At 43.9% G+C, this 23,752-nt stretch overlaps 1 protein-coding gene and 1 pseudogene across 1 annotated transcript in view; one reads left to right on the forward strand and one right to left on the reverse strand.

Moving 5' to 3' along the window:
* The window catches only part of LOC126237541 (transcriptional regulator ovo), an 864,856-nt gene that overhangs the window by 10,872 nt on the left and 830,232 nt on the right, over positions 1 to 23,752 (reverse strand).
* Positions 19,089 to 19,206, forward strand: LOC126238638 (5S ribosomal RNA; annotated as a pseudogene).

The following is a 23,752-nucleotide window of genomic DNA, read 5'->3' on the forward strand; positions in this document are numbered from 1 at the left end:
GAATGGAAGAGTAATATCGGCGATAAACAGTTTAGACAAAAGAGAATAGAAGCTTTTGAAATACCGCGCTACAGAAGAATGCTGAATATTAGATGAGTACATAAATAGCTAATGACAGTTATTGAACAGAACTGGAGAGACAAGAAATTTGTGGTACAACCTGACTAAAAGAAGGGAACGGTTCATAGGACTATCAGCTCAGTACTGGACGAAGCGTGAGGAGTAAAAATTGTAGAGGGAGACCAAGAGATGAGTGCAGTGAGCACAGGGTAGAGAAGCATAAAGGGCTGTATCAGACCAGTCTTTGGACAGATCACAACTACAACAACAACATGTCACATAAAGTGAACTATGGAAAGGCGATGTAGTTCGTATCTCTCCTTGGAACGCGTGAGCTCATGCGTCCCCCCCCCCCCCCCCCAGACACACACACAAGTGCGCACACACACAAACACACACACACAAACCAAAAGGCTCAAATGACGCCAGTCTGTAACGTAAAACTATTCGGCATCGTCACCAACACAACAACACCCTAAGAGGAGAACGTCGGTTTCATAAATTTCGACTCGTCTCAATTAAACATGATGTGAAAAGCTCAGCTGCTACTGCCCTCGTACCAACTACACGATGTTCACTAAATAGACAATTACAAGCACTTTAGAAACATGACTTCTGCTAATTATTGTTTAGTAATACTAGACTACAGAACTTCAATATCCGAAGCTAGGTTAGTGGAATTAAGAGTTCATTTGATTATCAGTAGTTTTCACCTTTCGCACACTACGACGTCTTTCTTCGCGGTGTATAAGACCTGTGTGTTAAGTGTATCTGTTGAGTACAGATGACTGAAAAAGATGTGTGTATAGTGTGATATCATTTTTGTACTCCTTGATAATAAGAGAAGGGAGAGAGTGAAGCCTAGTGTGTCTCGAATAGCATTAAGGAGGTCACCGAACTTAACCTCACCATCCTACGAACGTAGCACAGCTGCATCAACAGTGTCACTATGCCCTTCCTCTCCATACAACGCGGCCGGCCGCGGTGGTCGTGCGGTTCTAGGCGCTGCAGTCCGGAACCGCGGGACTGCTACGGTCGCAGGTTCGAATCCTGCCTCGGGCATGGATGTGTGTGATGTCCTTAGCTTAGTTAGGTTTAAGTAGTTCTGATAACAAAATAAGGATTTTTAAAACAATAGTTAGGAGCATTATTACATATGGTTCAGAAGTGTGGACAACAAAATGGCAACTGAAATCAAAATTATTAGCCACAGAAATGGATTTCTGGAGACGTTCAGCAAGAATATCAAGACGAGAAAGAATAAGAAATGAAGTAATCAGAGACAAGATGAAATGTAAAAATTCAATTATTGATTTCATCGAGCACAAACAACTTAAATGGTATGGACACATCAGACGAATGGAACAGGAAAGGCTACCAAAATGCATAATCGACTGGGTACCAATTGGAAGAAGAAAAAGGGGACGACCACCTGATACATGGATACAGGGAGTTCAGTCAGCAATGAGGAAGAACAACATTCCTGAAGATTTATGGACAAATAGAGAAGAGTGGAGAACAGTAATTAGTGACTTACTGTAATCTAGAATAGGTGCTGGAAAAATGTACTCACATTGTAAATCCAGAATAATAATAATAATAAGTAGTTCTAAGTTCTAGGGGACTGATGACCTAAGATGTTAAGTCCCATAGTGCTCAGAGCCATTTCCATACAACGCGAAGGTGTTTGGAGCTTGATTCAGGACAGTCCGGCCATCAGGAACTTAATAATAGGGGTCTAATTTTCCGAAATACTTAGTGCAAAGATCACTAAAAGTGGTTGGCTAGAGTTACTTGTGTATTTCAATTAATAATCATAACAGTGACGATACAACCCAGTCTCAAATGTTCGCATTTAAAGATGTATTATCAAATATGGTGCAAGACCTATGGCCGGTCTGTAGTCATCTGGACGAACGGCTTACAAAAAGGCGTGTGGGTCTTGGAAACCCAGTTTAGCGCCATTTATTACTACTGAATTTGATTCCGTTGATTTATTTACTCTTGGAGCCTATCAATTTTACGAGGTCCCATCGGATCTGAGAGGAGGCTTCATTGAATGACATGTTAGCGGCTGGTGCAGGACTCACGGATACTCCAGAACGCGTACTGAAGCCGTGCGACCAGACAACATTTTGGATTACAGCAAGTGAGCGCCACGTCGATCAGTTCATGTTTCTGGACGCAGAAGCAATGAATCGACAGTCGAGTTCACCTTTGCGATTCGGAGATGTTCAATGACAGGTTTCAGTTGTATTTCAGCAATAACAGGAAAACGGTACGTTTACGAACAATAATTCCTGTTCACAATGACACCTCTTTAGTCCCTAGTAGAAGCTCTTAAACTGCATGTTTGGAACTTCACGAACATCCCAAATTCAACTGGCTCTGACACAGAGAGTTTTCGGGCTCCGGTCTCGAGGTTCTCAGAATTACTCTTACGTCTGTGGGAAACATCGAAGTTCCTACCTTGATGCGAGGAGACTTGGATCTTAAGTGAATGGTGCGCGCAGCCATATTAACGTAGCAAGTCTTCTCAGTGCCGAGTGGAACAGCACTTACCTACTGCTGTAGATACGTACATCGGCCCGACAATTCGTTTGACATGAGAGGCAGTGAGCAGTGCGCCATCCAAACTTCACGGCTGTGCACATGCTCACCATATTTGGATAGCGGCCAATTAACTGTAGCAGACGGAAAAAGCCGTACACGCACAAGCAACGCAGCTACTGGTAGAGTGCGTTCTCGCACGTGCATACCCGTGCAAGAAAGCGTGGATGCACCTGTGTTACGAACGCCGTTGCTGCAGGGTTCTGGGAGCTGCTCTCCCCTTACGAAGCTTCCTTGTGTCCAGGAACGTACATCTACCTACAGCAGAAATGTATCTAGGTGGCATCGTAAGGGATACAGAGGCAATCAGAAGGCTGCTGGTCGCATATGGAGGGTTCGAACGCTAGTTGTGGGAGAACTTTAAACCCCAAATTAGGTCGTGCGAGGGTGGAGAGTCAACAGAATGGTGAGCTAATGCCTTGAGCTACGGCTGTGGCTGATGTAGAGGATACTGACGAGAGATTCGTCTGTCGCCATCTCCAATCCTCGTTTCGTCAATTGATGCAAGTTTTATGTTGTAAATACCTAGATTCTTTCTTAGCCCCTTTCTTACCAAAATGAGCTGGTATTTAATATACAGTGTAGTAACCTCTTTACTGAGCAGACCCATTTTTCGGCCGTCCCTGGAAGGCCCTTAGGTCCGTGGCCACTTTGAGGTTTTTCGAGAATAGCAGATTATGTGACGACACCAGTTTCACCCTCTGAGTTCCATTCATTCTCGACTCATCAACAGCCATCAACCACAAGTCCTCTCTTCCACTCTACTTGTGTAACAGGACATCTACATTAGTATGAAGACAATGATTATGGTCACGGTGAATAAGTCTACGCCTAGAAATCACCTAGATTTTGAACCAGGCACTCAGGGTTTACTGGCTATCCTCTGCTAAGATTCGTTCTCTCCTCTGTCGACCTTGCTCGTGGTACTTGAAGCACCCATCACCTTGCTCTCAAATCTGTTTCACGAGGACTGCACAGTGCCGGACTGTACTCCCACAAGTCCGTGTGATAACTTCTCCAATTCTCACCCGTTTCCATACCAGGTACGGCACTAAACTGCATATAATTTTTCCCTGGTTATTTTCATAAGACTTGCCCTTTAGGCAACCATTGCGGATTAGACCTTACAAGCTACATAAAAAACGCTAGCCTGACATTTTTGAATGGTTTCCGGGATTTGTATGGAGTCCCACATGCCTCCAACATCTATAAGAACAGTTTACATTAACACTGAGCTCAGTGCTACCTAATTAAAATAAGCACGTAACAAAGAAATTATTATTGCGTAATGCAGTGGAAGTCTGTCAGTGAAAGTACCTACAGCGTTGAGTTTATGCGTCATTTTCGCTGTCTTTTGAGTCACTGTATTCACGCGTGACGTGAAGAGGGCGTTGAACACTGTGATGAGGCCCAAATGGCGGTGTTATTAAACTAATGCAGGTTCTTTATGACCAAGATTCTAGCCAGTAGCGGCTGCGGATATGGTCAGGAGTATGTACTGGGATGTTAAAACTAGTTTCAAGTTGATCACTCATAACAGATACATAAAAGTGTGGTCTCGGCCAGTCGAGAAGAAACGACATCACACGAAGATCATCGGCTCCACCACCACCACAATGATCGTCATCAAGCGTCGTGCTCCTCCTCTTTACGTCTCACCCACCATTTTTATTTATCTCCTTCTTATTTTCTTCTGCCCTTCCACTGTTGTTAGCATTCCTTTTCCTCGCAGTTTTTCTCTCATCTACTTTGTTTTCCCTTTTTTAAACAGGGTTAGGAGAGTTATGCGTTCTTTTCCGTTACATCACTATTTCTCACTTTGTTCATCTAGGCTACTTTACTTTATCCACATTGAACCAACGTTTCCCTCAACGCTAATCCCATCCTGCTGCATAATAAGCGTTTAGTTTCCTGGAAAGCTTGCTTTGCCATAGCAATTATTGATTTTATTTTCACTTGTCTAGTAATCAGTTAGCATGCTTCCCAAATATCAGTATTGTACAACCTGTTCTTAGTCGTGATCTCAAATCACCTTAGTTTTCTTTGTTTTGGTTTTCATTCCGTTCCGTTACAATCCTTCGTTAAATGTGGATGGTGTTATTTGAAGAGCTATCGTTTTATCTCCAAGTAGTAGCATGTCAGTAACAGATCTGACGCAATTGATCTTCCGACCTCTAATGCTTACTCCTTCCGTCTCTACTTCTAGCGCCTCCAAAGCAATTTATTTCTTTAGATTCCGTCTTTGCATATCCATCGACTGGGGCTCTCAGCTGTATTTTGTTAATCGTACGCTAGGTAAATCTTCTCTCTTCTGTCTTTAATTTAAGAGAGCCGTATCATTTCATCAATTTTGGCATTATATCAATTTGGTTTTTTTGTGGTTAATCGAAATCCGCGAATGCCATCCAAACACAGTGACGCTTTGGAGTAGATGGCGTATGCGGATCTCGATTAATCAGAGCACGTGTGTGGACTTTTTGAAGATGAGATTGTACAATACGGTAATGGTTCAGGTGACAGGCTTCTGACTGGTTTGATACGGCCCTCCATTAATTCCCCTCCTGTGCCAAACTTTTCATCTCACATCAGCAGTTCCGACATTCGTCCTCAATTATATGCTGGATGTATTCCAGTCTCTCCCTTCCTCTACAGTTGTTACCCTCTACAGCTCACCCCAGTACCATGGCAGATATTCCCTGATGTCTTAGCAGATGTCCTAACATACTGTCCCTTCTTCTTGTCAGTATTCTCCATGTATTTCTTTCCTCGTTGATTCTGCCGGAGAACCTCCTCATTCCTTACCTTATCAGTCCACGTAATTATCAACATTCTTATGTTGTATCACATCTCAAACGATTCTATTCTCTTCTATTCCTGTTTTCCCACGGTTCGTGTTTCACTACCACACGTACATTCTCAGAAGTTTCCTCCTCAAAGTAAGGCCTATGTTTGATACTAATAGACTTCTCGTGACCAGGAAAGCCCTTTTTGCCAGTGCCAGTTTGCTTTTTATGTCCTCTTTGCTCCGTCCGTGATGGATTATTTTACTGTCTAGGTTGCAGAATACCTTAACTTCACCTACTTCGTGATCAGCAATCCTGATGTTAAATTTCTTGCTATTCTCATTTTTGCTACTTCTCATTACTTTCGTCTTTCTACAGTTTATTCTCAATCCATATTCTGTACTCATCAGACTGTTAACTCCATTCAGCACATCCTGTAACACTTCTGCACTTTCACTGAGGGTACCTTCACTTTGACTGAGGATACCAATGTCATCAGCGAACCTTACCATTGATATCCTCTCAGCGTGAATTGTAACCCACTTTTGAACGTTTCCTTTTTCCAGTCATTGATTCTTCAATGTATACATTCAGCAGTAGGGACGAAAGACTGTACCCCTGTCTTGCACTCTTTTTAATCCGAGGACTTCGATCTTGGCCTTCCCGTCTTATTGTTGCTTCTTGGTTTTTGTACATACTGTATATTACCCGTCTTTCCCAGTAGCATATTCCTATTATTCTCAGGATCTCGAAAGTCTTGCACCATTTTATATTGTCGAACGCTTTATCCAGGTCGACAAATCCTATGAACGTGTCTTGATTTTTCTTCAGTCCTGCTTCTAAAACCGCGAAGTCGGAACTGCCTCTCTGGTACTTTTTCCTTTCCTACAGCCAAACTGATCGTCATTAACGGAGCCTCAATTTTCTTTTCCATTCTCACGTATATTATTCTTGTCAGCAGTTTCAGTGCACGAACTGTTAAGCTGACTGTGCGATAAGTCTCACACTTCTCAGCTATTGCTGTCTTCGGAATTCTGTGGCTGATGCTTTTCCGGAAGTCTGCTGGAATATCGCCATTCTGAAACATTCTACACACCATTATGTATAGTCGTTTTGTTGCCACTTACCCCAATGACTTTAGAAATTCCGATAGAATGTTATCTATACCTTCTGCCTTACTCCATCTTAAGTCGTCCAAAGCTCTTTTAAATTCTGATTCTAATACTGGATCACCTATCCCTTCCGTGTCGAGCCCTGTTTCTTCTTCTATCGCGTCACCAAACAAGTCTACTCCCTCAAGTGGCCTTCAATGTATTGTTTCCACACATCCACTCTCTCCTCTGCATTTAACAGTGTAATTCGCACTGCATTCTTAATGTTAGCGCTCTTGCTTTTAATTTTACGACACGTTGTTTTGACTTTTCTATATGCTGAGTCAATCCTTCCGACAACCATTTCTTTTTCGATTCCTTCACATTTCTCATGCACCCATTACGCCTTAGCTTCCCTTCACTTCCTGTTTATTTCATTCCTAAGGCACTTGTATTTCTGTAGTCCTGAATTTCCCCGAACATTTTCGTATTTCCTTCTTTCGTCGATCCACTGAAGTATTTCTTCTGTTATCCACGGTTTCTTCGCAGTTACCTTCCTTGCACCTTAAATGAAAGACAACTGAGTCGAAATTTCCCCAGTGTACGATTCTTCTAAACGTTTTCAACAGCAGAAAAAAAAAGAGCTGCGTACACGCAACCCCAGTTAAAGCTTGCGTGGTGGGTGCGGTGCCCGCAGGCCTGTGCACCAACAGGGCGGGCCCCGTCGATATGCCCGAGGCGGCAGCCATCGCGGCTTGTAATTCGCCGCATTAATTACGAACGACCCGCCGGGACAAGAACACTTTGCAAAAAAGAATAAGAAGGAAAATGAAAGCGAAGAAAAGTGCCAGAAACTGCTCACCAAATTGCGGTTGTGTTCCGACCGGAGATATTTATTATCATTGGAACTAGCATGGCGGCTGCGATAAAAATTATGTAGATTTTATACCCAGCTTATCGCAGCGATGACTGAAGCAGTATTAGCTGCCCTGTCCACTGCTGCGACGCTATTAACATAACTCGAAGACAGGGCCCAGGTGTTCCACATCAGCAGTTTAGCTCGGAGAGAACGTCGTTACGGGGCGTCGCACTGGAAATTACGGAACACAGGCCGATAAAGTGGAGTATTCCGAAATCACTGGTCCCGCAGATTAAGCTGCTGCGATTAGCTTTCTATACACCATAAATTACAAGCAGCGTTTACCGCCTTATAAGTAACCTCCTGGTCGTAATAATAAATCGCAATTTGCCAAGCGGTGCGGCATTTGTGACGGAGCACGGCGGAAACAATGAAGTCCAGCGTGCAAAATAACCCGTCATGTAATACATTCGACTACTTGACAGCAAAGACCTCTTCCACGATGTTCACACAGACTCGAATAACTAATCGTGCTGCATTTGTAGCAACAATACTAAAAGGATACAAAGGGATACAAAAATAGCCGGTGTATATGTTCATTACAATGGATAAAGAACAGGTTTCATCATTCAGTTTGGTTAATGAACTTGTAGAGGAACAGTGACTCCAGTTCAGGTGAAGAGTCTATCGCGCCCTGGAGGAGTGTGTATCCATCAAAATAGCTAAAACTCGTCACCGTGGGCGAGGTCGTTAACGGACGCCTGTGCAGTGCTGCTCGACCTCTAGGTAGACGGTCTGTGCTCGGGTGCCGGGGAGGAGACATCCATCGCCGGTTAGGGGCAGAAAGGTGCTGGGGTCAAGTTCTCGATCGCCGAACCTTGTGCCAGTGTCTTGTGAAATGAGAGCATGAGGCGATTTTGATGATGATCTGTGTCGGAAACTGACAGCAGACTGACGATTCGTAGGAGGGCTAAAATAGTATCTCTGGTCATGTGTGACTGCCTGTTGCGAGATTTCGCCCGATTTCATGCTGCCCGCATAACCTAACTGTCGTGCATTTCCTTCTTCGTGACTTCTCGGCCGCACACTGCAGGGGCAATGAAAAAGCTCTCGCAGCATTTTCGGTGGGAAGTGTTTTGAGTTTCCTCTCTGCTCACACGATCCGTTGCTCATGGCGACAACGGCTTCGCACAGACAACGAGCTGCAGACCAGAGTACAGAATTGCAAAAAGCACAGGCGGCTGCCTTCTGGAAAGTTGGTGCAGACTACGACAAATCTCAAAGTCGGAGCGGTGACTTTGCAGAGAAGTAGCTGGAAAGTGTTGCTAAGTGTCGCAAATAAAACGTTTTTGATTTTCACTGTGGTTTCCATTGCGTAACTGATCGGACCTTAATAAACGAACACCCCTCGTTTGTATGATTTTTATGAGCAGCCTTTGGCAGAGTCTGGCTGGAGAGGACGAAACCTATTACGTCCTTTAAAGTTACCTGAATGTTTCCATTGCATAGGTAAGAAATAATATAAACCACTGAAAGGGATTTATGTTTATGTCGCTGCGTCTCTCGACTGGACATGAGTCGCCAAAGTGTCTCGGCTTCTATATTGACAAGAAACCTAAGTGGACTTTCTGTACGAGGTGCATTCAAGTTCTAAGGTCTCCGACTTTTCGTCTAATTAACTACTCACCCGAAATCGATGAAACTGGCGTTACTTCTCGACGTAATCGCCCTGCAGACGTACACATTTTTCACAATGCTGACGCCATGATTCCATGACAGCGGTGAAGGCTTCTTTAGGAGTCTGTTTTGACCACTGGAAAATCGCTGAGGCAATAGCAGCACGGCTGGTGAATGTGCGGCCACGGAGAGTGTCTTTCATTGTTGGAAAAAGCCAAAAGTCACTAGGAGCCAGGTCAGGTGAGTAGGGAGCATGAGGAATCACTTCAAAGTTGTTATCACTGAGAAACTGTTGCGTAACGTTAGCTCGATGTGCGGGTGCATTGTCTTGGTGAAACAGCACACGTGCAGCCCTTCCCGGACGTTTTTGTTGCAGTGCAGGAAGGAATTTGTTCTTCAAAACATTTTCGTAGGATGCACCTGTTACCGTAGTGCCCTTTGGAATGCAATGGGTAAGGATTACGCCCTCGCTGTCCCAGAACATGGACACCATCATTTTTTTAGCACTGGCGGTTACCCGAAATTTTTTTGGTGGTGGTGAATCTGTGTGCTTCCATTGAGCTGACTGGCGCTTTGTTTCTGGATTGAAAAATGGCATCCACGTCTCATCCATTGTCACAACTGACGAAAAGAAAGTCCCATTCGTGCTGTCGTTGCGCGTCAACATTGCTTGGCAACATGCCACATGGGCAGCCGTGTGGTCGTCAGTCAGCATTCGTGGCACCCACCTGGATGACACTTTTCACATTTTCAGGTCGTCATGCAGGATTGTGTGCACAGAACTCACAGAAATGCCAACTCTGGAGGCGATCTGTTCAACAGTCATTCGGCAATCCCCCAAAACAATTCTCTCCACTTTCTCGATCATGTCATCAGACCGGCTTGGGCGAGCCCGAGGTTGCTTCAGTTTGTTGTCACACGATGTTCTGCGTTCATTAAACTGTCGCACCCACAGACGCACTTTCGACACATCCATAACTCCATCACCACATGTCTCCTTCAACTGTCGATGAATTTCAATTGGTTTCACACCACGCAAATTCAGAAAACGAATGATTGCACGCTGTTCAAGTAAGGAAAACGTCGCCATTTTAAGTATTTAAAACAGTTCTCATTCTCACCGCTGGCAGTAAAATTCCATCTGCCGTACGGTGCTGCCATCTCTGAGACGTATTGACAATGAACGCGGCCTCATTTTAAAACAATGCACATGTTTCTATCTCTTTCCAGTCCAGAGAAAAAAAATCGGAGGCTTTAGAACTTGAATGCACCTCGTATATTGATGGCAACTAGCCCAGGCTCAACCAAGCTATTTAACTCTGTCACTTTCTGAAATGGAACGGTCTCAACACCTTCCACTCAACGAGAGTAATCGATAGAAAAGTCATTACGGCTATATTTTTAACAGACGGTCCAAGTCAGTTGGTCTAATCTCTCTCTCTCTGCTCTTTCTCTCCCCCCCCCCCCCCCCCCTTTGTTTAACCCGGTGTCTCTCCCATGGATCGTCAGGCGCATTTTCTCTGGGGTTTCGGCAGATGTTTGCAATTCCGTTTACGCAACCTGCAGCTGGTGTCAACCTCATCAACTCCTGCTCATCACGTCTTTCATATGACGCCCAGCGTTGTGGGAAAGAGTCGGTTTGTTTCCCATTACAAAGAAAACGATTTTTAAACAGGAATTTTAAATGCCTGTTCGATACAGCGCTCCCATATTAGTCTAGTGCCTTTTTCATCTTATTGCGTCTTCTTCTTTGGAAACAAGCTAGTTCCATTCATTCACGGTACACTTGCTGTTGACAACAATAGTTCCCACTTTACTTTTACTAGTTCTGTTAGTATGTTCAAGTAAAACGAATATCACGCTAAAGTGATGTGGGACCACTCTGTCGAATGGCCCGTAAAATACCACTTTCAAAATGATTTCGTTCGTAACGGGAAACAAACTGGCGGTTTTTTTTATTGACGCTGGATGACGTATGGAAGACGTGATGCCCAGAATTTTTTTGCGCTGACTCCAGCTAAAAGTTGCAAAAACAAAATTGCGAATATCTGCTGAAACGTCAGAGAAAATGCGCCTGACGACTGTTAAGAGAGACACCCTGTAAATATAATGTGTTTGTGTGTGTGTGTGTGTGTGTGTGTGTGTGTGAACGCGCCATGATGCAAATTACACCATGGTGTCGATCGACCATTGTTACGTGACCAATATCAGAGTTCTGTTACACATTTAACAGCATTTTACTCGTGCTTCTTATCAACAAATAACGGCAGCTTCACATTCCACTAAAAATCTTATAGTTAAACATTATTTTTCCTTTTTTATTGATCAAAGATTGTGGTTTATATCAGTCTTTCTAGATAAGCAATTGCTCTAGACGTTTTGCATTACGGAAGTGCGTCTCCGATATTAGTCTTAAATATACCGCTACAGAGAAATTTTGTGCCACCTGAAGCAAACGCCGTACACTACCACAGCTTGGATAATATCAGTATATGACAAGGCAGGTCGACATCTAGTTGTCTTTTCTCATCTTGGGTACCAAGGCAGAACCAGAAGTGAACTGAGAAGCAACCCACAAGTAGGCAGATTGGGCACACACTCGTATACATTCCTGCACGTAGAACGGCACCTCTCTTCTTACAGCAGCCGTGAACTGTGACAGAACGGAAAAAGTCGCTTGTAGCGGAAGGCTATAAATCAGGACTGAGGCCGGCAGCCAAATTAGAAGTATTAGCGCTTAGCTCGGTTTTCTGCCTGGGAATACCGAAACTTTCTACGCCGTGCGTCTGCCGTTCTTAAGCGTGTCGGAACGGTGAGCAAAGGCGGGCAGGTGAAAAGCTTTGGAGGGAAGACGAAACAGAACGCGACGGTGTGGGAGGTGGGAGAGAGGTTGGGAAAACCCCAACCAGTGCACGGATCTAAAAAGAAAAACGTAAGGTTGAGCTGGTGCCCTCCGGATGAGTTATTTGTAGCAAATACAGGGTTTTCTTTTTTTGCTAGCAATAATTTAAATCAAACCTTAGGAGAGGCGAGTGACAACTTTTTCGTTACAAATTACCTGTAGCAGTTTCGCTTGCGCTGTTGCCTCCATGCTTATATTTGATTCGACGCTTGAATGCCTGTTGGAATCTTATATGGCAGCTATTTCAGCAAACTGACATTCGTACTGGAATTCCTATTAATGCTGACGTTTTATAAAATAACGAAATAAAAAAAAATATTATAAAATAAATGTAAGCACACCGGGAAAAAAATGGATCACCCCCATGAGAGACCACGGTAATACCGTGTAACATCGCTTCTCGCATTGGTAATGGCCTCGGTTCCGCGGGCAGGACGCTATAAAGGTTTCTTCAGGATGCCGTACGCAGGTGAAGCAATTCATTGATGATGATACGCTGCAGAGTGACTAAAAGTATATAGCTGTTGATAGCTACTTTCCACCCGCCATTCGAAAAAGTCTTAAAAGGAGACCAAACAGCAATGGGATTTGTATATATTTTTTAAAAAATATTTGTAGTACATGAAGTTCAGAACTCAAACGTCAATTGCCAAAACAGTTCAAAGGAACTCTCAAAAATTCTCGAGAAAAGCGACTTTGAAATAACCCGTGTGGCACTGTTGTTAAATGTTCATCTGCCACGTGAGTGGCCCAGGTTCGATTCCTGGTTGATGCTAATTTTCAAACAAAGGTGCATTTTCTAAGGGCACATCCGTGAAGCGTAAAATACACTGTTGAAAAAAAAAATCCCAAGACCAAGAATGGGTTGTGCGAGTTAAACAGAAGTTGGTAGGTGTGTTTCTACATCTGGAAGAGTTGTGCGAGATAAACAGAAGTTGAGGGGCGTGTTTCTACATCTGAAAGAGTTGTCTATTAGATTTCGCGCCATTCGCATAAGAGTGGCGCCGGTAGCAGACTATGAGGCTGCAAATCAGATTTGCCTTAAACAGGCGCTGTAACGGCTGTATTGACCGGCCGAGTGCAACATGCATTCAAAATTCTGCCGATTACACCAGTTACTAATGTACCAGAAATTCACATTTGCAACGGCTTTTCTTGTGCGTACATTAACCTGTGAAACTTAAATATGCTACCTAGACAAATGTGTTCCCGAAAATTCATTACTCTACATTAGTTATTTCTTGGTGATGGGATTTTTTCCGCCAGTGTACACAAAGATGAAAAAACAGAAAATAATTGTTAGCGGTCTAGACTGGCAATTGATGTATCTCTGGTTCGTATCTCATTTTGGTCACTACTTTTTTCATTCTATTCAAATACACACCTGTTTTAAATAAGAAATCCATCAGACATCCGCTGATTAACACATATCTGTCATTTTACTGAAAAATGCACGTCTTCTTATATGTATTTACATACCACACACAAAAATCCAATTTTCATTGCAAATATAAATTCTTATTTACTGATCTTTAATAAAAGATTGTTAATAAAGCAGCTATATGTATTTTATGCTTGACGGAAAAGCTAGAAGAAAAGTCACCTATGTTTAAAAATTTGCATCAACTAGGAATCGAACGCTGACCACGCACCTTGCAGATGACAGTTCTATCACAGAACCACATGCCACAGCGAAATGTTGTCCTTTTTTAATGAATTAATGACGCTCTGAAAACTTCAAAGCTGATTTTCTTAAGAATTTTTGAGAGTTGCGCCACTTACCATAAACACAAAGAAAAGAGAGTACAAAAATACTGTGTGACTGTGATCGGCTGATTTAGGGATTTGAGGAACACTCGACGTGTGATACGATTCCTGTGCGTTCATCGAACGCGGTACGTATTCACGCAGCCATGTTAACACGGCAGTTACCTTGAAAGATGAGAGTGTCGACAGCGACCACGAAGCCGTAGAAGAAAGAACAACACTTGTTCTCCGAGAATGCTGAAATAAACATCCTATCACAGAACTATCTCCGATCTGGATCTCACTCCAGTCTCAGAGGATTAAACGCTTCTAAGAGCCATCGATGTATTCGATGCCTTTCATAAGTTGAAAAGAGGCGAAATCGTGACTCGTCGGTATAACTACTTGCTTCTAGTGTATTGTCTGGCTCGCTGACGAAGTCTGTCTTTACGTGCTGCTGTGAGCAATCGTTTTTGCCAGCTTTATTTATTCTCATATAAGGACATATTACATACACAGTTATGACTGTATTACTTTTGCTCCGAACATTGACCACTTCCAATGCATATTCCGCTCCTTGATGAAGTTGTCCTCAGTCGGCACTGAAGCATACGAAGAACAGTCTTCTCTTCTCAACAGTCGCACTGAATATCTTCTTGACCAGTGTAGCCCCGGGCTTGCCCAAGACTTTTGACCTGCCAACTCCAGATCTCAGTTCGTTCAGAAACTTCAAAGTCACCCAATTTTCATCACAGTCAGAAGGTAGGGTCTCTGAAACTCTATTCCAGCCACGGGCAAGGTAGGTCGCAGCCCTCAATAGTTGCTACCTGGTATGCAGTTCCCTTCGCATTGTTGGCTCGGCAATTGGTTGAGATGGACCTGCAGTCACGGAAAGTACCAGTTTATCTCGGGTTTGAACTGACTGTCATCTCTGATCCCCGTCGGTTAGGACCTTTTACCGACTACTGCTCTCACTTCGAGGTACACGGCTGTGAGTGACACAGCACTTCTTGCAGACAAGTTGGGCAGTTGGCGCCGATTCTCCAACGTGTCTGCCAATTTCATTTACGGTGTGGTTATGCATACGTGGGAAGCCGATATCCCTTTTCTGGTATTCTCTCTCGTCTCCACGTCGACCTTCCTTACTCCACGGAACGGACTGTCACAGACACAGTGCGTCAGTAACATCAGTTATGTCAGCTGCGGAGGGTCTCGATTTTCGCAATTTCTCGACTACATTTGTATGCTATTTTGGACAAATACTAGCAATTTGCGGTAGAAGTAAAGGGAGGAGCGCGGCAGTGTGAGTACGTTTTGTGCGGCTGGCTGGATTGCCGAGCGCGGCCGGAGGCGCGCTCGGCCGGTGACGCGGCCGACACACCCACGGGCGGGTCCCGCGTGACGTCACGCGCGCGCCGCTGACTGACCTGAGCCAACGTCGGCGACCGGTCCGGTCCTGCGCGGCCCGCGGCCCGCCGCTGCATCCGCGGGCGCTGACCGCCGCGCCGCGCCGCTGCGCTGGCACGCGGCTCCGGGCCTGCGCGCCGCCCCGGTTGAGCTCTCGCGGTCACTCCGATCTTCAGTTTCGAACCGGAATGCTAGCGACACACGACGGCGGTATGCTGTAGCAGAGCGGCGTTACAGGAGGCGGCATTCCCATAGCGCTGCACGTGTTTCTTGCTGTCTGCGTCAAGACACGATGTCTGACACCACATCCAGCCTCGACACGACCGTACGTCCTAGCAGCTACCTTCCAGACGGATACAGAATACCTTCCTAGTAGTGAAACAGCAGGAAAGAGGAAAAAAAAAAAAAAAAAACATTAGCTGTCTTCCGTGGTCTCACAGAGCTGCTTGGTGCACGGATGCAGGCTTGAAGCGTGTAGTTGCTGCCTGTCAGTCGTCGTTTCTACAGAAACAGAGAGGGAAAAAAAGACAGACATGAATACGTAGACTGACCTCGAACACTGGCAGCAAAATTTTGGAGATTGTTCACGGATATGTTTGGTGTAAAGAACTAGTAGTCTTCGGTGTTTCTTTTTGGAGCTTCTACATCTACATGGATACTCTGCAAATCACATTTAAGTGTCGGCCAGAGGGTTCATCGAACCATCTTCACAATTCTCTCTTATTCGAATCTCTTATAGCGCCTGGAAAGAACGAACACCTATATCTTTCGGTAAGAGCTCTGATTTCCCTTATTTTATCATGGTGAGCGTTTCTCCCTATGTAGGTCGGTGTCAACAAAATATTTTTCTATTCGGAGGAGAAAATTGGTGATTGGAATTTCGTGAGAAGATTGCTCCGCAACGAAAAACGTCTTTGTTTTAATGATGTCCATCCCAAATCCTGTATCATTTCAGTGACACTCTCTCCTCTATTTCGCGATAATACAAAAAGTGCTGCCCTTCTTTGAACTTTCTCGATGTGCTCCGTCAATCCTATCTGGTAAGGATCCCACACCGCACAGCAGTATTCTAAAAGAGGACGGACAAGCGTGGTGTAGGCAGATCTGTTACATTTCCTAAATGTCCTGCCAATAAAACGGAGTCTTTGGTTAGCCTTTCCCACAACATTTTTTATATGTTCCTTCCAATTTGCCGGCCGCTGTGGCCGAGTGGTTCTAGGCGCTTCAGTCCGGAACTGCGCTGCTGCTACGGTCGCAGGTTCGAATCCTGCCTCGCGCATGGATGTGTGTGACGTCCATAGGTTAGTTAGGTTTAAGTAGTTCTAAGTCTAGGGGACTCATCACCTCAGATCTTAAGTCCCATAGTGCTCAGAGCCACTTGAACCTTGGAATTTAAGTTGTTCGTAATTGTAATTCCTAGGTATTCCTAGCAATTGCATTTCGTTTGATTTCTTAACCCCATTTATCTTCGTGTCTATATTACACAAAATACCTCCACACTAGTGCAAATGTTGACTGTATGCGCTGTGTCTTGTTTGGAAAGCAACTTGGTCCATGCACTAAGGGTAGTCGATGCTCACGACAGTTATCCCCACTACATTCATCCCTCTCAAGATCGCTTGCAGAACTGTTCTGTACTGCCTCGGTTTTGTTTTCCTACTAGTGTATGCTGTGTGTTAGCAGTGTGGATAATTTACTAACGAAGAGTTGGGCAACGTGCACCTCGCTTATAAGATCACTGCATGCAGTGAAAGTGCGGTACTGAGGTATTCCGCATTGCCAGCAACAGTCACAGAATTTTGCATCTATGGGTTATTCTATTACTGTGTGTTTTGTGTTGGACATTTTGGTAATTGTGTATTAGAGGATTTTTCATTGCTGTAAGGCTATTTTCATAGAAACAAAGATATTTGTGGTAACAAAGGGAATAAATCATAACGACAGTACTATACTACAGCGAACTACTGGAGACCGCGGCTCCCACATATATGCATACACATGTGCATACTCAGAAAATGTACCTGAACAACCTCCGAAATTTTGCCGGTACATTTCGGGTTCATCCTGTATGCATGTATCTGTCTGGCTGTAAATGCGACGAATGCATTCAAGTTAGCTGGGAGGAACACTAGTGAGCTAGCTGTCAGGTCGCCTAGCCAAACCAATCTTTTTAAATTTTTGTTTCTGAGACAGATAGAAAAAAATACTGTATCTGTTTGCTCTACGCACAACGTAGCATATTAAAAGACTCGAGAGATACTAGATTTCTGGGACACATGCTGTACTTGCATCTGACGGTGTTTTACGGAAACCGAACGGAATTTGATTGTATTCAAAAGTTCTTAATAAATATTGAGGACACTACAGGAAAATGTTGCCTGGGGAGGAAATGCTTATTCTTACAGTTTAGAGCAATCGTTCCATGACGACGCAAGAACATCTGGATAACGAGAACGACAGGAAATGAGACAATTTGAGCTTTTTCAGAGGAGTGCCAACAATCGTTTCTAACGTGCACTGCCTTCCTACTCACTGTGAAAAAGCGGGGTTAGGGAAGGGTTACGGCGTGATGCAGATTGTCATTGTCTGAAACCTCTCCTGTTTCGATGTATCATGAAGTACGCCGAGAGAGCAGCGTCAGCGAATAACACACTGATTTTTCATTGGGAAGGAACGTGGCTCAAATTCCTCTATGTTCATGTAGGTCTCAGACTTCCAGGGTTTCTGTAAGTCGCAGAAGGCATTAATGCAGGGGAAATTACATAGGAAAGCGGTATCGCTGAATACGTTTACCAATCTTTTCCATTATCTGTCACTAACGGCTTTTTTATAGATGAGACATTTCCCATTTTCGTGTGATGAAGTGTTGTCCGAGGACAAGAACTCAAAAACGCAACCAGATCCTAACAATATCCCAACACGGTATTAAGAGTTGCAAAAATTCCGACATAATGTAGAGTTACTCATTTCTTTCGAAATGTAAAAATCCAATACATTTGAATTACAGAATTATAGCCTCGAGTGGTAGAGGTATCCGAGAATACGAAATATACGAAATGTTAGCATAATAAAGGTTCAGTGGTAGCTAAAAGAATTGGCAGGCCAATACCAATAAAATGAACTGACCCTACCGTCGAACAAAAATCTGATTAAAACTCCTCTTAGAAAATTCCGAAAATGGTAGTGTTTAGTATCTGTCGCCTGTGAAAGGGCAAGAGTAAAAGAAAAGTAAAGTGTGAGGCACAGTGCGGTGGCCGGGCTGTTGGCCTAAGTGCCTTCGTTAGCCGCGGCACTACGGGGAGGGGGGCGGCTGGCCCATAATCCTGGTCGCCTTTTACCCTCGAGAGGGACTCCCTGTCCTTATTTGGCAACCTTGTGAGTGGACCTGCGGCTATCCTGGAGGGACTGAAACGAGGAGGAATCCCCGTCCCTCTGCGGAATTGAACCGGGGGGCCTCCAGAGCAGGAATCTAGTGCTCTATCCGTTAGACCACCACGAAACAACAGCAGTAAATTTGGAAAATAGAAAATGCAGTGGAACTCGTATCAAGGACCTGGAGTAACGCCGTGTGCTTAGAATTTACTATGACATGTGTTCGTGAGTTTGAGATCATCCTACTAGTTGTACTAAGCTGTGCTTAGTAACCCAGTCAATTTAGCACGCGGACATTATTCTGACTGGGGAGAAATCACCTACAAGGTCCCCCAAGGCTCGGTCTTAAGTCCACTGTTATTCGTCGTGTATGTAAACGATTTTCGTTCTAGTATACAATGAGCAGAATTTCTTATTTTTCCTGATAACACTAGTATTGTCCTCAATCCAAGCATACATGCAGAAACAGAAGAAATGGTAAAGAATTTCGTAAAGTGTGTCATTGACTGATTTTCTGCGAATGGCCTCATTCTCAGTTTTAAAAACACACCACACATTCAGTTTTGCACATCTAGAGGTATGCCAACGGCCTTGCCACAGTGATAACACCGGTTCCCGTCAGATCACCGAAGTTAAGCGGTGTCGGGCTGGGCTAGCACTTGCATGGGTGACCATCCGGCCTGCCGAGCGCTGTTGGCAAGCGGGCTGCACTGAGCCCCTGTGAGGCAAACTGAGGAGCTACTTTGATGCCAAATAGCGGCTCCGGTCTCGTAAACTGACACACGGCCGGGAGAGCGGTGTGCTAACCACGTGCCCCTACATCTTCGCATTTAGTGACGCCTTTGGGCTGAGGATAACACGGTGGCCGGTCGGTACCGTTGGATCTTCGTGGCCTTTTCCGGCGGAGTTCAGTTTAGTTTTTACATCTAGAGGTACTACAGCAATGGTAAGTGTAGCACATTGTGGGGAAATAATAAATATGGTGGAATCTTCAAAATTCTTAGCTGTCCATATTGATCAGAATTTATACTGGAACAAGCACATTTTGGGAGTCTTAAAACAACAAAGTCAGCTACATTTGCACTTAGAATGATACCAAATCTTGGGGAGAGATAAATCAGTAAGTTAACAAAATTCAAATGGTTCAAATGGCTCTGAGCACTATGGGACTTAACATCTGTGGTCATCAGTCTCCTAGAACTTAGAACTACTTAAACCTAACTAACCTAAGGACATCACACACATCCATGCCCGAGGCAGGATTCGAACCTGCGACCGTAGCAGTCGCGCGGTTCCGGACCGAGCGCCTAGAACCGCTAGACCACCGCGGCCGGCTGTAAGTTAACATATTTCCCATATTTTTATTCAATAATGTCATATGGAATAATGCTCTGAGAAAACTCATCTTCAAGAAAGAAAGTATTCATTGCTCAAAAACTGCCTGTAAGAATAATATGTGGTGCTCACCCACGATCATCTTATACACATCTCTTTAAGGAGTCGGGCATTCTGACTACTGCTTCACAGTACACTTATTCCTTCATGAAGTTTGTTGTAGATAATCCAGTGCAATTAAAAATGGACAATAATGTACATAATTACAATACCAGAAGGAAAAATGACATTCATTACTACACATTAAAGCTGTCTTTAGCACAAAAAAGGGGGCGCACAATGCTGCGAGTGAAATTTTTAAAAATTCTGATAGACAGCAAAGTACAGTTGGAAAACAAACTGGAAAAGTTTCTCCTCGCCAACTCCTTCTAGTCCGAAGAAGTATTTCTATAATTGTGATGTATAAAAGGTGGTGAGTAGGAATTACTAACTGTCATATTTATTTTAAAAATATCTTATAAATGGTTAGCATGCAGCCATATTCACAAACCAATTTTCGATGTGAATGTAAAATGACTCGCTCCATTTCATTACAATGTATCGTGCAAAATTGACCATAGAACTTGAAACTAACAGACTGTTAGCTATTGTAAATGACATAATAATTATCAATACAGGTGGTAAGACCTCTTTGCGTTGTTAATAACGTTTAATCCCCAACATGCGGCGTACGTACTGGCAGGATATATAATTTAATACGGGCTCTGGAGTATTAGGAGTTCAGTCTCGAGTGACACCCTACGGACAGGTCATAAAATTTTCAATTGATATCAGAACCGCCCGAACTAAAGCCTTCGGTCGGGGCGTTGCTGGCACCTCCTTCACGGGCGCCCGCGCTGTGACGTAATCCCGCGCGGGCAGCAGTGGCCGACCCACTTATGTGAGCTCAGAACCAGTTCCAGCCAATGACCGCCAACGCGCCGCCTCTGCACCTGTCAAGTCCTTGAGCATCCGCCGGCGAAGAACGCCTCCTGAATTTAGAAGAGACTCCCCTCTTGATACTTGTAACGAAGTATCGGCCGATCCAAAACCAACAGAAATAGAGAAAGATCAGCATTCAGAAACATTTGCAAAGATTATTTACATTTTTCGACCATAGGCGGCACGGTGATTCTCCCCGAGTTTCATCAGTTGTTATTTCAAGACATTTTCTGCTCGATACAAACAGACGTTGCTATTGGGTGATTCGACAGCAGACGAAGCGCCCTTTCCACTCGGTGGTGTTGAATTTATATCCAACTGTGGCCTGTGTTACACCAGTTAACTCATTCAACTCAAACTCCATTTGTCAGTGCAAATGTTTATTATTCTGGCTCTATTTTCATTCTTAAAAGGAAGCAAATAAGATTAAGATTTAATGTTAAGTCGAGGTCAATACAGACTACATGTTTGGAACGGACAAGAAAGGGGACAGAAATAGATCGTGTTCTTCTTAATCGGACATTTTCTTTGACTAATTCAGGAAAGCCACAGAAGACTTGAATCTCAACGGCCGGACTGCGGTCTGAATACTGCTTCTCCTGAATGTTAAGTCCATTTAATTTAAGTTGCGGGCAGCCGCAGCCAAATTTCCACACTTTCAATGAGATGATCCGCACTCGACGCGAAACCCTTCGTGTCTTTTAATGTAAGGTATTTTGCAGCCAGTGCGGATCATTTCATTCGAAAAGTCCATTTAACCACAGCGCCATCCCTGTCGGCTTCATCATTAGTATCTATCACATGTATTTCTGATTTTTATGAGCAACCCACACCATGTTGTTTTCTCGTTTTATGTGACTTTCACATCACCTTCCACATTTAAATAATGTTAACAGCTAGATGGTCATAACCGTTTTATGATTCCGAGCCGAAAGCGAACTCTTTAGTCGACCTGTAGAATGGAGGAAAATATGTTACGTGTTAAGACATCGATCCCAAATCTTATTGTTACCATCCGAACACTTGTTGCTATCATCACTTGTTGCGAAAATGATGCTTTTTCTTCCCATTCCCTCTACAGGGGATGTTTGGCGAACCCAGGAGATTATGTTAGTACAAATTATCTTTTGGTTTTATCTGACCTTTTAATTTAAAGAACCATGTTGTTCAACCTCTGTGCATGATATGAATGTCAGAACAGCGCACGGAAAAAATGAAGAAAATAACAAGGAAGTAGAGTAGGAGCTGAAGGTAATCGTGTGACACAAAAGGAAAATAATGATGGCATCTCCTCAGAGCAGGGGCAGACGTTTCTCTGCCACTCTTTTGCTGCCAGTGCACTGGATAAGAAACCAGGTGTTGGAAAAAGCCGATTAAGTCGACGTGAAGACGATCTAAGAAGCAAGAACGCGCAACTGAGTTAGTGAACTGGAAACCGCTGCTTGGAGCAGGTCTGCTAACGGATACTAACAGCAATAAGTCGTCACAATTACAGCAAACAGCAAAGAAATACTGTCGGAGGCAGGTGACAGAGGATGGGTTAGCACAGATTAATCCTATATTTAATGTTTTATTTTCTTCAAATTATTATTCACTTCTGCGCTCCAATGTTCAAATATTAGCTGCTGTCTATGTTTAATTTCGTTAAGAAAGAACCATGCTGTGAGGAAAACAAGAAATCTAAAGAAACCTGCCAGCATAATTTGGAGTAACCACCATAAAAAAGTAGTGTTAGTCAGTGTTCAACGTTCCGTCGCTGGCGACGACATAAGACACGACAAACTCACCAGGTGCACCCACAGTGGAAACTGCAGCATTTACGTAAATTCGATAAGAATTGTTATATGAAGAGCGACGTTCTCTGTATACTTGCCGTGGAATGCATATGATGTGAAATACGTAAATGTCACAGGTCTTCGCTACTTTCCAGAAAGTGTAACAGAAATATTGAACGGTGTCGTGGTGACGCCATGAAACACATACGAATAGAACGTAAATGTCAGCACTGTGCTTGTGTTTCACAGGAACGCAAAAGCGAAATGGCTCACGAGCCACGTATGCTGCTGGGGGCCCCCTGACGTTATCCATTAGCATTTTAAATAGTTCCTGTATACAGCCATGAATGGACCACCTAATTTATGATTGTGAAAACCCATCAACCACCCACGATTACAAATCCCATCACATTCTTAAACAGTGCCCTGACTTGTCAGCCCCATGTAAATTTCCACATCCGAGCTTCTCCTACAAGCACAAGGCTAAAACCCTTCGTACAAGGCCTGAAATGCTTTTTCGTATCGGCCATATAGGCGCACCATTCCATCTGAACAACTCGCTGTGTCTTAACCCCAAGACAGAAAATCTGCTTCATCACAAATGTCCTCCAAAATATCCAACCTTTCGAGCGACCCCACATCCTTCAAAAAGTCAAGGTGACTGCTCGTCCTGTAATTCATCTCCATCTCCATCTCCATCTACATCATCCATACTCCGTAAGCCACCTGACGGTGTGTGGCGGAGGGTACCTTGAGTAACTCTATCGGTTCTCCCTTCTATTCCAGTCTAGTATTGTTCGTGGAAAGAAAGATTGTCAGTATGCCTCTGTGTGGGCTCTAATCTCTGTGATTTTATCCTCATGATCTCTTCGCGAGATGTACGTAGGAGGGAGCAATATACTGCTTGACTCCTCGGTGAAGGTATGTTCTCGAAACTTCAACAAAAGCCCGTACCGAGCTACTGAGCGTCTCTCTGGCAGAGTCTTCCACTGGAGTTTATCTATCATCTCCGTAACGCTTTCTCGATTACTAAATGATCCTGTAACGAAGCGCGCTGCTCTCCGTTGGATCTTCTCTATCTCTTCTATCAACCCTATCTGGTACGGATCCCACACTGCTGAGCAGTATTCAAGCAGTGGGCGAACAAGTGTACT

Source organism: Schistocerca nitens, chromosome 2 (assembly GCF_023898315.1).
Source record: "Schistocerca nitens isolate TAMUIC-IGC-003100 chromosome 2, iqSchNite1.1, whole genome shotgun sequence".
Taxonomy (NCBI): Eukaryota; Metazoa; Arthropoda; class Insecta; order Orthoptera; family Acrididae; genus Schistocerca; species Schistocerca nitens.